Consider the following 18060-nt stretch of genomic DNA (forward strand, 5'->3'; position numbering starts at 1 on the left):
ACTTCCACTGAGTATTTCCAAACAAGCTATTTATGATTAATCATAAAGATGAATCAGAGCTTTTTTACAGGAAGCTAGAAGAGAGGTCTCTTGCTGAGACCATCTGGAATTCCTCCGAGTTTTGTCAAAAGAGCCTTGGCTACCTTACCCTGACAAAGACGAGGAGCACAAAAAGGGACCATATTCTAGCTGGGCACAGACAACTAAGTAGTAAGTTGACAGTGCTCTTGTAGAACCAGCTGTGTCTTTATATGTAATATAAACAAAAATAAAGGAGCCCGAGACTCTCCGCTCTTGAAGTTCAGATCTTGAATACAGACTATGGGCTGTCTGCCCATGAACTGGATAAGCTGTGTCCAAAATACACTTTTTAAAACCATGTATTTTAGCTTCCCGCAGGCTGTAGTTGTCAGCCTTCCTGCTGACTTGATCCTATCTCACCCTTGTCCCACCAATGTCAGGCCAATTACTTCAGTTGGGGTGTGCCTACCCCCACCAGCCTCCCACCTAGATAGATTACACAGAACCTCCAGGTATGTTTTGCCTTCCCATGGCAGGAGGAGGTGTAGGAACAAATGCAGCTGTGCTAGGTGAATTGGATCACAAACTCAGCTCTATGGAAATACCTGGAGCTGCTCATTATCCTGCTGCTTATGCTTCCAGCATGGACAAATGTTCTTAGGGGGCACAGACACTTGCCTACGTAGCAATCTGCCCTGGTGTCCAGTTTCTAGAGAAACTATGTTCAGTGCTTGCTGTAGGTCCTTCTGAGTCCTTTCTGGAGCAGCCACAAAACTGCCCTTTGTACCCTCATTTGCTTTGAAATGGATAGTGGGAAATTTCCGGGTCTGTGCTAGTCTCAGCCTTCACTTGAGGTAATTCCATTGAGAAAACACCATGTAACACTTTAATTGTTTGCCAAGTTCAGCACTGGAAGGGTGCAAGGCCTGCCAGGAAGTGAATGTCTGGCAGATGGCATTTTCCTGTGCTGCTTCATTGCTTGCATTAGGATTTCAGTGTTGTAGGCCATTCAGGGAAGAGTGCTTCATGCCTATACAGCAAGCATGAGGACACTCATGTCAAGTTGTCTCTGTAAGAGCAAACAGTTCTTCCCTTTTCCCTCTTTGCACAGCTGATGCCCAAAGACTACATGGTACAGTCCCTTCTCTTTGCTTAGGCAGAGATGTCCAGAAACACCCTCCCTGGTTTTTGGCTTGTACTCAGTCCTGTGTGTGCAGGGGGCAGCTGGGGACCAAGGAAGCAGGCGTATCTCAGATGGGCTCCATAACCTTGAGTTCATTGCTTAAGACAGTCATATGCCATCTTCCTTCCCTGCAGCAGCTTACAGCTATCATCTTCCCTACCCCCAGTCTTTGGCTTCATTGTTGTAGGCCTCCTTTTGCTATTTAACTATCATCTGGTGCCAATCCTAATTTCGCCTGTATCTCTGCCAGGACATCTGGGTATAGCGGATTTTAGCAATCATGGCTGTGGGGCAGATTATTGAAAGCATGAACCCATGTGTTGGTGGCTAAACAGAAAGAAGGTCATCGCCTCATCCCTGTCCCAGATGGCAACTCTGAAGATAGCTGCTGCTGGTACAATGCAAGCAACTTATAGCAGCCCCTATCTTAATATGGCCATCTGTGTTGTCTCAGCTGTCAAGCCTTTGAAACAACACTGGAGACTGGAGGTAGTGCTTCACAGAGCATGAGGACACAATGGAACAATTAGGCCACAAAATTTTCTGGGGTAGGTGCTGGGTTTGAAATCAGCATCTTCCAGACTGCATGAGTGGGCATCTTGGAGTATGGATACAGAGTTGACAAACTCTTCACACATTTGCCCCGTATTCCTGCAAAAGACAAGCAGTATGTATCCCCTAATGAAAGGGGACTTCTGCCTGATTCTTTCTGTACCAATATTTGCTGTGATGAGTAGCAGATTGATTATAGTCATATGCAGGTGCTCTATAGGAGTGTGGTTTTTTTTCCACCCAACTTATTAGTGTTACAGGGAGCTTGCTTTATTAGCTCATTCCTAGTTCATCTAATGAATTTTCAGCTTTCAGAGTCCCTCCATACATGTATTTCACACTGAAGGGCAAGGAGAATAGTTTTTAAAATTACAGGAGAAGCAAATAATTCTGAGCAGTTGTGAACCCTGCTGCCTAGACCTATGCTTTATAGATAATTGTTCATTGATCTGTCTGGTGGGAAGGAACTTCTGGATCTCTTATATCAACATTCAGTTGATTCTGGCAGGGTTATTTCCCTGTCTCTCTTCACTCTCCCTCACTGTACATTTTTTAAATTTCTGTTTTTGAAAGAATGCCAAATAACAGGCTAAATAGGTCAAAGACTGTAGGAGAGGAGGAACGTGGATGGAAATTTAAAATGGACACAGGGCCAAGGTAAAGAGCCTTGAGGAAAAAATGCATCTTGCAGTTTCCTTTCAGCTACAGCATGTTTAGGATAGGTGACTGATGGCATAATTAATGAGTAGGCAGTATTACTGTGCTTATGTGATGGCATTTTGTCCAAGTGTGCAGTGATATATTGGAGAGGGACTGTAAAGCACCTGAAACTGGACAATTATATTAACCTTAGGCAAACTTATTTTCCCAGTTGGAGCTTTTCTCCTGTTCCAAAACACAATGTTGTCTTCTCGTTTTGTGCTCAGTAGAGCAGTATTTTTACCGTTCTTTATAACTGAGATGATAAGTAGGATGCCCAAGAGCTTTGTCTAATCATTTAGCTAATGATCCTGCTCTGTAATATCTGTTCAGGTGTTTAATTCAGTTTAGATTACTTCTCTGATAGTTCTTTCTAGCTGTTGGTTTTGATAGGACTCATTTCTACAGTTTGCATCCACTGAAGAAGAAAGGTCATAGTTAAACTCTGAATTTACTGACAGTGTCTTATTTTAGATTGTGCCTCAATGTTGGGCATTCAAACCAAATATCAACCTTTAGTTTATATTAATGTATCTTTAATTATGCCCCAGATTTCACATGTATGTTTTGTGGGTCAAAACATTAAAAATCCCGCAGTTTGTAGCATAACAGCATATCCAGTTATCTTACTTGTCGGGAGGGAGGAAGTGTTAGTGCTCCATGCAGTAATCACTACAAGTCTGTGTGACCATTCTGTTCTGCAGGCAAAAAGCCCTCAAACCCTCCCACTCTGAAGTGTTTAAAAAATATGGCTCCATAACATGCTGGAGGATTTATGGGTAAAGCTATTAGAAGAACCAGAGAAACCTGTGGGCAGATGCAGGAACTACACTGCATTGTTATTCCTCCAAACCCAAGAGAGAACCTCAAGTCTTTGATGCTTAGCTATCTTCTTATGTATCTGAATGCATGGGGCCAGACGCTTAGCTAGAAATTTAAAGTACCTTATCTGATGTGCAGTACTTTATATGTCTTGATGCTTCAGTTTGAAGTTTTTAAAACTTCTTCTGCCACATCACCTGCTATATTTTTCTCCAGTATCTAAGCACATTAGTTTCTGGCTTATTAACTGCCAGTTTCCCACTCAGAGTAAGATATTCCAAGGAAGAGTATTGTGATATAATCATATATTATGTTCTTTTGAAACTTTTTAGCAAAACCAAAATAGCTAGACAAGCATGAATGGAAGACTCCCCAGGTCCCCATTTCATCTCTCATTGAAAAGTCATTAAAGTTGTGGCTAGTCAGCAAATCCAAAATCTAGCACCTGTTTGCCAGATAAAAAACAGCTGCACTGTATGTATATTATTTAACCCATCTGTAATTTGCATACCATATGCAGTACCAGTTGTTTAAGTTGCTTTGCTTGAGGTGTTTTGGGATATTATGTTTTTATCAAAGAGGAAAGGTCGATGCAGTCGAGCAAAATTTGCAGTAAGACTTCGTGATATCAGTATCTTGAAGTCATGAGAATACATGAGGGTTGAATTTTTGACTTGCAGAGTTTTTATATCTTTATTTTTCATTTCAACGATCCAACCCACTTTTTTGGTCTAAAAATCTATTTCACCTTGGTTTATTTCTTCATTAGGTCAAGACTTTTTGAAGTGAAATGAATTATTCTTGGTTCTCTTTCAAAATAATTAGAAAAAGACAAGTTCCCTGGGCAGGTCTTTTGGAATCTTCCTCGTTTAATGCACATGGGACATTCCTGTGATATGAGTTCATTTTGAAATTGTTTCTCTTCCCTTAAAACAGAGCTGGAATGTAAAACCACTTTTCATTTTTCTCAAAATTATTGTCCTCTGAAGTGTCCGGAATGCTGAAACTGAAGTCACAGAAAACCTTTCTTGTCTGCTTTCAACCTACTGGCATTTTCTGTCGTCCTCGATTTTGTTCACATACATTGGTGAAGGTCCTATAAAGTTTTTCACAGCCTGTGAGGTAAGATCAGACTGACATGAGATAAGATCAGGTCTACTGAAGTGACAGTCTGAAATGGCATGAAAATATGGACAGTGCTAGAGAACTTACATCCTCTAGTAGACAACAGAAAAGGAGTGGAATTCAATCTGAATTTCATACTGCATAGCAGAATACTTGACATTCCTCATTGTAGCTAATATCATCTTCTGAATAAGTTTTCATTAAGCTGTAAAAAGCACTGATTATAAAATAGTACATTTATTTGTGAGATTCAATCACAAAGGAAGGGTAAGTTGTGAGGTTAGGATTTTAGTGCTTGGTAGACTTCAGGTTTTCATTCTGGTATAGATTTAATGTGTGTTCTTGGGCAAGATGCTTATTTTCTGTGTGACTAATTTTCATACTGTAAAAAAGTAGAAATGGTAGTACTTGTTTTCTCTTTACTCTTACCCACCATGATCAAACCAATGATACTCTATTACTTACCCTGTACTTATGATGCAACTATAATTTTTAGTCTATGGCTTAAGGTTATCTGTCAAACTGTAGAAGAATAGCAGAAACTAATCTTGGAGATTGTCCTAACACCTTCAATTACATATCACTTCTGTGGAAATCAGTGTTATCTCACAAGATGAGGGCATAACTGATAAAATGTTGAGATCCACAGAAATTATACCACTGATGCAGTAATGATGGTCTGGTGATTCTTAGAAACTTCATATTGTGCTGGCTTTCCTCTTTCTTTCCTGGTGCTAAATTATGTTGAACAACCGTAATTCCTTTCCTGAAATCTACATTGCATATAGGGCATTTCTAAGTGATTATTGCAGAGCTGTTTGTCAAGAAGGGAAGAAGCAGGTGATCTGCATAATAGTAAGTTGGTTCATGTGACAACTCTGACATTAAATATGGGCTTGGTGATTCAGCACCATGAAACAAATTCCAGTTATTAATAGGTAATGGGCAATTGCTGGAGGTATGTCTCAGTCAGTAACTTTCTGTAGTAGCATAAACTTACATAAGGTCATCTCTGAAGTTGCTCAGCTTAGATAAAAATAAACTCCATTTAAACATTTTGTTTTCAAAAACTCATTCTATTAGAATTTACAGCAAAACTTCTAAAACCTGTGTTCGGAGAAGCAATCATTACTCAATGCTTATCGTCATTTTATTTTCACATGATAATCTTTGAGAAAGCTTTTCCTATTTAAAATCCAGTTTCTACTGCATACAGTTTATTCTTGGTCTCCTTGTACAGGCACAGAATAGTAACTTCTGCTATGATACTGTTGCTTTCTTAGAAAAGACATTTGAGCTAAACAGAGGGGCAAAACAAGGTCACTGGCATTATATATCTACAGTGAGCTTTAAGAAACAAATCAGACTTACAGATGGAATGATAGTTTGCCTTGTCATGAAAACACATATCTTCAAAAGGTTCCTGCTTTGGAAAAATAAAGTAAAAACCATAAGGAACCACTTAAGGAGGCTGCATAAATAATTTGCCATTTGTGAGCAATATATGCAAAACGATAGGACTGCAAGGACTGTATTTGATGGAAAAGCTTCTAACCATTTAAACTGCCATCCTGGTGTTTATTACCTGAATCACCTCCGGGAGTCTGATAAACACCTGTGATCTGCTGGTAATTCAGGAAAGGAAGCAGCACTCTGCATGACCTGCTTTTTTTCTCTCAAGCAGTCATGGTGTAATAAACATTGTACAGTGATTTTGAACATGCAAAGAATATATTTAGACAAGTTAAGGCTACTACTCTTGGTTTAATGCTTAACAAAGCTAACAGCAGAAAGTAAGTAGTTTAGCACCTCAGTATAGTATACACAGAAATAGGAGAGAGCAAAAGACAATAGGAGCTAGCGGTACTTGAAAGGCAATTCAGTCATTCGGTTTAAAAATGAGAGTAAATGGCAAATACCTTAAAGAGAAATAAGGGAAAAGCAGGGGTTTCTTTTAACCTATACATTTTTAAAGTTGCTACATGACCAGTAAAGTAATAATTTCCTGGAAAGCAATATTTAAATATATCCATCATCATTTAGATCTTGGACACATACTTAAATATTATTGATTATTTGCAATTGTGTGCATCCATGTGTAGGTATATTAAACAAAAAAGTAATGGTAGCATGTCAGTAATTGGGATAAAGTGCAAAAATGGAACCAGAGACTCTAATTACTAGTTGTTTGGGTTTTTTTTTTAATTAAGAAAGCCACAAGCAAATTATAGACATCCAGTTTATAGCATTGCAATCTTACAGGCTTGCTCTCATGAATATGGTAATTTTTTATTTTATGCCCTCTTGAGATGTCTTGTTAAAAACATTTTATTGGTGATCCTAAAATTCAGTAAATTTGAAGCCCTTGGCACCCTGAAGATAGTTAAAGTTCTTCAAAAAATGTCAGCAATAAATATTTGGCAAATATAAAGAATATGCACATTTTTCCCAAGTGGGTGATATATTTTTTTTCCAGTTCTTATAGTCAAGTGATGACACTGCAGTTCAGAATATAAGTGCATATTGATATTTTCTTCCAGAAACTGCATGTGTTGTTTAGAGAGTGCTTCTCCCACAGAGTTATTTTTGTGCAGACACCTGGAAGTGGTTGCATACTTGCTCCAGCTTGCAGACTAGTTTTGGACAGTCAGGTGTATGTATGAGCAAGTGGTCTTTATTTGGAGCAATTAAAATTCTAACATTCTCCTTTCTTGACATGCAATTACTAGGGCTCTGCTGTTCCCACTAATTGCTCTTGCTGGGGACATTGGTGAGGAGCCAGTGATTTTGATGGGTAGTGGATTATCATTTTTACTCTGCTACCTGAGAAAAAAATCATTTGCAAAATCCCATGTGTAATTAGCAAGACTCATGATTAATTGTCCTGCAAAATTAGCTTCACTGTTGCTTTTATTTTACTGCTTCAAATATTAATTAATGTTAACTCCTTTCCTTCAGTTCTAGCTTTTGAATATTCAACGTGGCTTTGAAAAATTAGTCGGGGCTTCTACTTGCATTAACATGCTGGAGCTTTGATTTCTGAATAAGTATTCTGATTTAAAAGATCACACTTGGGTCATAAATAATTTTTATAGGAGGACAAACAAAGCATCAAAGCATCATGGGAAGGCATTCATGCACTAACTGAAAGTAAATTGTTTCAGTAATGATTCATTCCCCCAGTGCTTTTGGGGAAACATCAGCAAATATGCAAAACACTGCATTGTGTGGGGCAAAACAATTATTTAATGACAGCAATCAATGTATATATTTTCAAATGAGAAGCACAGTGAAAGAGGTAAAAATAATGGTGGACTAATACCATTTTAGAACTAAATTGCCCTTTAAACTTTGAGCAGTTGCAGTATCTACTCTGTATTTCTGTGAGTTGCAGGTTCTCATGTTTGATGGTGTAAGGCAGAAAATGCAGAGAGTCTGTATTTCAATGCTATCTGTCTTAGTGCTCTCAAAACCCTTATGTGTTTAGTGTTATGACTGCAATGGTTCAGAAAGCACAGGAAGGGCCTAGTGAAGACTGTTCTTGGGTTACTGGGATGCTGATGGACTGAGTTCACAAGACAGCTCAATAAAACCACCAATAAGATGTCCTGAGACCTCAAAGAGCCTTGGCTTCTGTTTCAGCCATGTTTTCATTGTACCAGGTTAGCTCACAGAACTCACAACAGAGGTCTTTTCCAAGAACTATTGGTTCCTGCCAGTACAGCTGTAGCACTACCTGTAGAGCACTCCTGCACAACAGTTATAGGCTTAATTTTGCCCCTGCATCAGTTCTTGCTTTATTTCTTCTCTGTGTTCTCAGCATGCAGCTAGATGAGTTTCTCCATAATTCATCAGGAGAGACCTTGCCCTCCTAGATATTCTTCTCATTATGCAAAAATCTCACTGTAATCTTGTCATAAAACTCAAAGTTGAGCACTGGAGAGAGCAGTAGGGGGGAAGGTCACAGCATGGTATATTGGGCAACATACTTGGCCTCATTATCAAATAGCAGGAGAATCAAATTTGGGAGATTCTGTCTCACTTGGTCTTCTCATCGCCGTGTACAGCTCTTCTGGCAGCTTTTGTCAGACATTTTTAATGCAGTGCAAGACCCAGAAAGCTATAGCTATCTTTTATGTTTTTAGTTACTACAGACTTCTTTAACTGAGGACTGATTTTGGCCTTGTATGCCTGTAAAATGACATTACAGTCAGTTCACCTGTTTTCTGTACAGCAATTCTGTTCTCCACATCCCCACATAGGAAATAACCAAAGAAATCACTTTCTCGCTGCTTGAAAACTAGTGTTTGTCCCAAAGCTATGCTGGTCATTACACCGCTGAGCATTCTGCTGTTTCCAGAAACTGCCTCTAGTCTTGTCCTGCCACCTACTTCCGATGACGTGGCTTGTTCACGTGAGAGTGTATGTATCACACAGAGAGAAAGCATTCCTCCATTAGACCACATGGTTGATTTTTACTTGCTTTTTTGATCATGTGAATGAGTTCTTTTAACTGTTTTTCTAATATTGACCTAGGAGATCTATGACAGAAAAGTAGTATTTTTATAGCTGAAATTAATTAAAAATCAGACCTGAATCCAGCCTTTGTTTTGGTCACACTGTCCATAAATAGTGATTCCAGAATTCTTTACAAGCTCATTAAAGAGCTTGTGTCATCCTTCACAAAAACTGTCTTTTTCTATACTGTTCTCAGATCTCGGTTTTAATGATTGGCTTCAGTGTACAAGCCTCTGGCCACTCTTAATAGGTTCAGAAATGTCTTTCTCTTCCCTACATTAAAAAGGCTATTGTGTAGGCATATTAATTCAGAATTTCTGTAGAGCCTCACAATGTCTTCATAAATGAGTGAAAACCAAGAAATAAATTCCAATCTGGATCCAAATGTCAAGAAAGGTTTCACATTTTACTTGGATCTTTGGGGATCTTTGAATAAATAAAAGGCTCTGTGAGTTTTCTGCTGTTCATCTGTAATTGCTTAGTCAGACTAAGGTGCAACCATGAAGCCAAAATTGATTCACATGCTTTTCTAATTTCAGCAGAAAGAGTCACGTATAGTAGTGGTTACAGAGAAGGAAACAGGAACACTTGCAGATGTGCATGTACAGGATACTAGCTAGAAAAATTCTAATTTTGTCTCTCTCATGCTCTAAGAAGCCTTTGCTACACAGAAAAGTAGTGTCACCTATTCTGATAAGAACACATCATTCTTTCTGTGCCATCATAGCTATCTTTTCTGAAGTAATGGTGTCAAGTGACACACTAAAGATTGAAGGACAATCTTTTCTGAAGTAATAAATGGCCCTTTTGCTCTTAAATATACCATTTACCAGAGGAACTTACTGTGTTAAAGCTCCTCATACACTGGTGTCATGATGCAGCACACTACCTGAGAATAACTGAAGGATCTAGGTCTGGGGGAAGGAGTCTCATTTAGGAATTTAAATAGGAAATATTTCAGATTTGGTCCTTTATAAAAATGAAGGCTTTGCTCTACTAAACTGATAGAAATTGATAAAGCACAAATGAGAAGCTGAGATATAGAAATTATGAAGGTTGAGACCTTTCTATTTCCACACTGTCACATTCACTGGTCAAACATCCCCAGGAACAATTCTCCAGGGGCAACAGGTTTTGCTGCAAAATGGAAACAAAAGAGGAGAGATCAGTTAATCTTCAAACTTTAAATGGAGCAAGTAGCACCATGCTAGTACAATCTTCCATATATGAAAGAATTCATAAATCTCCTGCATCAACAGAGTGCCACGCTGAAGTTTCTAGACTATACATGATGCTGCACTCTTCATTGTCCAGTGATGCCTGCAAGATTTGCACATGCAATTCTACAGGAGCAAGTGGCTTCAAGTTTAGAGTCACAGCCACACTGGTCATTATCCGAGTTTCTGCATTAGTAGACAAATGTTTTGACAGACTGAATAACTGATTTTGCAAGGATCTGTGTAACTACAGCTGCTTAGGGAAATGTAAGGGCTTGCAGAATCTGGTTTTTAAAACAAGCAAAAAAAAAGCTAAAAAGTTCAACCCCTCCATATTCTTTTACTGTATTAACCTCTTCTTTTTTATTTTAAATCCATGTTTGCATGTAACATCCAATTCACAGAGTGGGGATTTGCTTCAGAGATATTCTGTTGTTTGAAGGCCAGATTCCATCCTTACTTACTTTGTTTTTAATTTGACTGAGAATGTAGCTTTAATAGCTGTGGATTTGGTTGTGCTATATAAAACCACATTTTTGAGAAGGACAAAGCTAACCCTCTGTCATGGAAGGTGTGGAGAGTTCCAGCTAGCACTACACTGTCTCTGAGTCGCCTGCTGCATTACAAGCACACTGAATAGCCTTTGGGGGGACTTGGTTTCTCTTTTCCACTTATCTTTTTGTCTCCATTTTTTTCTTTAAAAAAAACCCAAACCAACCTATAAGCAGAGAATCGTGGCCTTGGTTTTCCCTTCTGAACAAGTATCCCTTTAGCTTTTTCCACTTACTAGCACTCTGTTAGATACTAGCAGGAAATACAAGTGTTCTAAGATTTTTAACAAATAAAATAAATGACTAGTTGATGTGTGGGGAAGGGCAGAGGGGAAGGAAAGATTTTCACATGTGTCTCTACCTCTTATGAATCAAACACGGCTTCTTCCTTCAAATTGGCCTCTATCAGGAGGCTAAAATACCCTGAAGGTTAGCTACAGCACTAGCTGCTGCTGAGATGCTGTTTACTGGATGATGAATATATTAGTTCAAATTTAAATTGATTCTATGGATAGATAATGTTGATACCGTATTTACTGTTGTGTTTCAGCAGTGTAGGCCAATCATTAGTGTGGAGAGAGTGGAAAGAAAATAACTTAAAGGTGACACTGTCTGAAATGCAGGAAACAGTGCTTTATAAATAATATATATTCTCCTATTATGTTAATTTTTCGAAATAAGCTTAAAGTTACATGTAATGTTCAATCACTAGGTACATCTATACTATTCTATTATTAGCTCGTTAGCATATTATTAGTCTGTTTAGTCACATCTAGAAATATGTTCTTCATATTTGTGGTTGCCAAAGTAAATAGAAATCAATGAAAGTAGAAAAAGTGCTGAAGTAATTTCAATAAGTGAAGCACTCATTAATTTAAATTTCACACTTGACATTGTTACAGACTAAACATAGAAAATAAGACATTGACTTCTAAGTACGTTCCAAGACATGGAGGAATCCTGCAACTTTATTTTCAAAGTGGCATTGACATTAGAAGGAAAGACCTCTGACTGCAGCAGTTTAGGCAGATGTTAATGATATGGTAAACTTTCTCAAAAGCCTGAAGTCCATTCATATGGATGACATAAGCTTGAGGAGCTAGCAAGCAAACAATATTGAGACACTGGGACTGAACATGTTCTGAAACATCAAAAAGCTCTTCCTGCCGTTTTCAAACATCTAAAAATATGTGTGAAGCCTGTTCACAATTTAATGGGAGATATAGAGAGAGCTGGGGGTGGTTATACAGGAAATTAGAAAAGCCTCATCTCATCAGAGTGAAATAAATATGCCATCATATAAGAAAAGTAATTGGAGGGGTGTGTCAGTTCTGTTGATGTCAAACAGGTGTTCATAAATTAGAATAAACATTTATAATTTACATTAGTGATAAGAAAGTATTTTAAATTACACTGAAGAGGACTACCTAACTTGCCTCTCTTACACCTTTTTCCATTTAAAAAAGAGAGGATTGGAAAATGCCATTTCCCCCAGCTGTCTTTTCCAGTGTAGACTGATCCTCTACTCACCTGCTTTTCTGTGATATATAACAAATCACATTGCATAATGCAGGATGCAATGGAAGTAACTTGGAAGGAGGACTACATTGGAGTTGCAGGAAGTAGCTTTACTTGTACATAATGGGAGACAGGTAGGTGGCACTGAGTTGGTGATTTCTGATTGATAGGTACAAGGGTGCTGTCTCATTTCTGTTTGTTGTCTAATCAGTTCGTTAGTCATGGAGAACATCCTCTGTGTTGCTTAGAATACTCAAGAGAATTCAGAATTCTTTAGCACCCGCGACATAGATGCTATGAGAGTCATGGCACACAGACCCTTTATTGTCAACCCTTTTTAAAGAGTTAAGCCAATTAACTCTGCTCAGACTTGCTCAGAATGCAAGCCCCTGTCTAGTGTTTAGACCACTGTAAAAATGACGCTACTAACTGTTGTGAAAATCTTTTCTGATCCGGCATATGGATAGGAGTTTAAATATTCATTTTAATTAATATAAACTAGGAGTTTAAATATCGATTTTGTGGTGTGTCCACAATATATTTTAGAGCACAGGTATTTTTTGCTGTTAGAATCCCTTGCTTAACACAGGAAGAAATCAGTAGTAGCGGTAAGAACGACCTTAGCATGAGAACATCATGTGCATCTGAATGCACTGCTAGGATATCTTAAGTCTAGTATTTACGCAAATCTTTAATAATGGATACGGTATTTCCTGATCAAGAAGCAGAGAACTATAAAAATGTACCTGGTGTTTAAGTGCCTTACAGTTCTATGTGGCCTATTTTTTCACCAGATTCCAGTATAATTTTGGAAAAACTATAAGGATATAAATATGAATTGGAGACCAAATATAGTTCAAAATTTGACCATTAATCTAATTTTTGTATCTGGTTCATATTACTATTGATTTTTTGGTTTGATCATTTTGGGTTGACCTTTCCAGCAACAAAATTTCAACAGCAACTTTGACTTTGGATTTACATGCTTTTTGAACTTAAATTTGTGGATAAAACTGTCAGACCCATAGAGTTAGTGACTGTTTTATCCTTGCTTGGTAGAATTTGAAGTTACTATGTAGAAACTACATTTTACAAACATGTACAGTTCCATTATGATCAAAAATGGTAGTAAAATGGGTTCCTCTTAGAAGGATTCAGACAATATCTATAATAGAGGATTACATTCAGAAAGCAAGCTATTACTGAGAACTCTCCTGTCAAGTGGAACAGCAGGAAGGTGATATACCAAAAGGCTTAAATCAATGCAAGGTGGTGGTTTGCCTTTCTTTTTGACCAATGTGTCTTTGGGGAATAAATATATCTGTGTTGTAATTTGCAAGCCACATAAACATAAAAACCCCCTCCATTTTTCCCCAGTAAGTTCTTGTCACTCCTCTTTTTCCTTCAGAATCTTCCAACTAATAGTAAAAAGAAAAGCATTTGTAGTAGGAAACCCAGAGACATATCATTGGTGGTTTAAATATTATGCCAAAGATGAGATTTGATTTACTGTAAACCTTTCATCAGATAATATACCTCTGTGGGGAAAAAGCAGAAGAGTCCTGTTCTACCCTTCTGACTGAACTCATGGACCTTTTCTGACATTCAGGTGGAGTTAGGCATGAAACATTGACTGACTCTCCATGTTTACACAGGTGTGTGTATTTGGGGCTTTTGTCTTATGCATCCCTGAATAAATGTTCTGATCTCTGACAGCACTGGGCTTGAGGAGGAGAAAGAAGGTTGCAATAAGGGTGCCTCAGTCCTCAGGCCCTGGCGTTACACTATCCCTCTTGTCAAGTAGGTGTAAGACTTCAGTGTGAGATAGTATTTCTATCCCAAGGTTTGGCTCATGCAAACTAGTTTTTGTGTCATGTATCAGCTTTGAGCTTTGACAACACATTCTCTTTGCACAAAGAGCGTGCAATAGCTTCAGTATCCTTAAAATAAGAGTCCAGAATTAAAAGTGATGCAGAGTGGGTAGGAATAGGAGAGGCCTTGAAGGAGACAAGACAATCTGAACCATCTGCAAGTGAAGGTAAGCAAGCAGCTGCAGCGGGGGAGGGACAAGCAGGGAATGGGTGCAATTAGATTCTGCTTCACATTGGGGGACTATCATTTCATTTTATGTCTTTGTTGACAATCCTCTCATTTCTTTTTTATTGTGAATGACATCATCAATACTATCAGATGAAAGAACAGTTCACTAACAGATGGCTTTGTACCATTTCCAGTATGGCACCCAGCGTATCACACTGTATTTACCTGCTTTCTGTAGTGCATTTTACCTGGAGGAACCTGTATAAGAATATATTTAACTGGGGATCCTATGTAGGCCATAAGGCAATAAACAACATTTGGATAACATTTTGTCAACTAGTTAATGAAGAAAGTGAATTAACACGTTTTGAAGTTACTTGTTCATTTACTTTTCATTTACTTGTTCAATTTCCTAGAAAGGAAAGGATGTCTCTTGATTAGAACACAGTTCCAACTGAAATGGGGAAAAGGAAGACCATGCTACTACATGGTGCACAAAGAGTCAGCTAAAGCCCTTCAAAGTCCTTTCTTTCTCACTTGTAAATCTGCCCAGGCTACTAATGGTGAAGCAGCTAAGGGTGATGTGATTTCAGGGCAGGCAGCTTTGTCAAGGTATTGGTAGAGCTCAAATAGGATGGTGAAACCTGTTTAAAGTACAGGTATGGAGAGTCCTCTAGTCATCTAAATTGGTGAATGAATGAAGGCTATACATACAAACAGCTGAGGTTCAAATTCATCAGCCTAGTTAACAAGGATCTATCTCATTTATGGTTGTAAATGAGACACTTGTACAGTGAACTCAATAGTACTGTACTATCAAGTACTCTTGGCCAAGCACTCTTGGTAACATGTGGGCATTGGAAACAAGGTCAGAGTGCATAGTCCCGGAGCAGTGGACATAAAGGAGTCAGAAACCCAGATCGGGGATTGAATGTAAAATGTTTAAAGGGAGATTTAGGTATCAAGTTTCAGAAAATGTACAGAATCCCTAAGAACTCAAATTAAGAATACTGCACTATTGTCTTTACTACAATCTCTAGATATTCCAGTGAATGAAATATGGTATATTTTTGCTGACATCATGCAAAAACTAAACCAATATATCCATGAGAACTTACTGACATGTTGCTGGATTTAATGGCATACCCTCCTCCTAAGTAAGAAAATATCTGGAGTTAACTGAGCAAGATTTTTTCAGTATTCAGATGACTGCATTTCTCTTGTAAAATTTAATTAAAATGATTGAGAGAAACACACGTTGATTAGTTTGGGGAAAAAAACCAACACTTTAATAGAAGCCAAAGAAGCTGTAATGGCAGTCCCAAGGAGCTGTACGGAGAAGAGTAGATCGATGTCATATGTATCAGAATTCTAGTCCTTAGTGCTTTTTATTTTTTGGTCATGTTTTAATCTAGTTCCTAGCAGGCTTACTTTTTTGCTTGGTTTAAATTTTGTTTTCCCTGCCAGATGCTTACACCTGCAGTAAATTATGCAACCTACAGGATGGAGGCCCAAGCTGTGTTAGTGTTCTTTTTCCTTAGCTAGTCCTGATTAGTATCTAACTGGAGGGTTAAAAGGTTGCTGAACCTCTTGAAGAAGGTAGAAAATGTATAGTCATAATCTTCTCCACTTGCCAAATACATATCTGAGAATGTGATTCTTCTTAAAATAAAAGTTTATGGAAGCCGTGGTTTTTTTAGTATCCAAAATGGGGATCTGAAAAAAAGACTACTCAGGCACTTAATGCAGGCTTAGTATACTAACTTTAAACATCTTAAAAAGCAGACTCCTAGACCTAATGTTTTATTACTATTTGACTCATTCTCCTATTAGTGACTTTACAAAGTAATGTTTTATAAACAAATAATGGTTTATAAATTTGTCATTTGTGACTATGCCTAGTACTGTGCTATCATTTGTATTTTTGCAGTGACTTGCTGATTTCCCCTATTTTTCCACTCTACAACTAGGATGACTAGGATGGGAAGGTATTTTGTTTTCTATTCTTTTGCCAGTTTAATGTTCAAATAATTTTAAAATTACCTTGTAATTTATAGGTAATTTTGACACTTAGAGAACACCCTGCTACCTATATGATCTCACTGTGCAAGTAGTGTTGGAACCTTTCCTGAAGAATTTATGCCCAAGGTCTGCCCATCACTAAGGTTTTAAGGCTATATGGTATGCTGAATATAATTCTCTTTAGTGGTTCTGGCAGAGGTTGTTGTGGGTGGTTGCTCTGGAAATAGGTGCTTTGGATGCCCGTGGACAGGAGGAAGAGATTCTCTAAAATTAAGGTCTATATTCATAATATTTTCATTTACTTCCAGAGTGTCACATATTTGTCTGTCTAAATTAATGTGCTCTCCTTACAGATGGTCTTTTTTTGCTGTGTATCTGGATATATCACATGGTTTTTGGTGTTCTATTTAAAACCTAGTAATGCACCTAGCTTCCAGTAAAGGCTCATCAGTTGATGACAAACCTAAACCTATAGTGACAGCTGTTTCTGACCATTCTATTCAGCCCAATAATATAGCTTAGACTAACAGATTCATATGCTTGGTCTTCTGCACAAAAAAGCTGTCAGAGAAGTACGCTGGTTTAGTGACACAGTCAGGCTTAACAGCTCAGCTCCCAAACCTGCAGTACTTGTAGTCAGTGACAATGCTGCTTGAAGGAGGACTGCACACTTGGGCTTTGTATGAAACAACTAAGAAAACTATGATAAGATTAGTAGTATAATAGATTACTAATAGTATGCTGTAATAGAAACCAAAGGATGGGGGGGTCCCTTTTGCCATGAATATTAGATCTTTGTAAATCTGGAAATTGTTGCCAGAGCATCTTGTAGATACTTACAGTTTACAGAGGCTAAAAAAGGTGGTGGAGAGGTTCATGGGAGAAACATTCATTGATGGTTAGTAAATGTGTAAGAACCACCTCTGTTTTGGAATGTCCCCAAGCTGAAAACAGGAGGAGGCTGGAGAATATGAGAGGGAAGTATGTTTGCCCTCTTCTTATTCTTCCATAGGCATCTGCTTAAGACCTGCCGAGCTGAAGCAGTATGGCTGTTCTGAAACACAGTGGAGCTCCAATAATTAAACCTTTAAACAGCAACATGCTAATGGGTTTTCTGGTGTAAAAAGTGAGAATAAAATCTGTGTTCCCTGTTGTAAGCTGGGTTTGGTAAATTTGTTTTCTTACTGATTTTTACAAGATGATAAATTTACAGACGGAAATTCTTTTAAGCCATAAATTCCATGCATGCTGTCATGCCTAGAAGTACAGATAAAGCCAATGGGATGTTAAAAACAGTTGAAGTGCATTCCTTCTTTACCTGGTTCACTGAGATGAAACTGTCTGCTATCAGTTTGGGCGTACGGTGTTTGACCCTTGCTTGTAGATATAAATGAAATAGAGCTCCCATCACTTAGTCACAATGCACTGAATGACAGATTTGTCCACAGCAGTTGACCTGAAAAGTGGAGGCTTAACCTTACATGGAAGCCTCTGAAGTTTCTTGCATCTGCTTTATCTCTGTAAACATTCTCCAATCTTTCCCCATCTTATTCATTACAGACAAGGCTCCTGGGACTCTACGGCTGCAGACCTGTTCTCTGAATTTTATATTCTACTACACTGTTCTTGTTTTTGTGTTTTTCCCGTTATATTACTCTGGAGAAAAAGGCTGGAGTAATATCCACTGTACTTTGCTTGGGTTTGTGCTACTCTTTTCTTGAGTCAAACAAACTCATTAAAAAAAAAAAATAATCATTTAATGTATTTCAGGATATACATTCTATGTATAATT

Source organism: Strix uralensis, chromosome 6, assembly GCF_047716275.1.
Source record: "Strix uralensis isolate ZFMK-TIS-50842 chromosome 6, bStrUra1, whole genome shotgun sequence".
In the NCBI taxonomy this organism is placed as follows: domain Eukaryota; kingdom Metazoa; phylum Chordata; class Aves; order Strigiformes; family Strigidae; genus Strix; species Strix uralensis.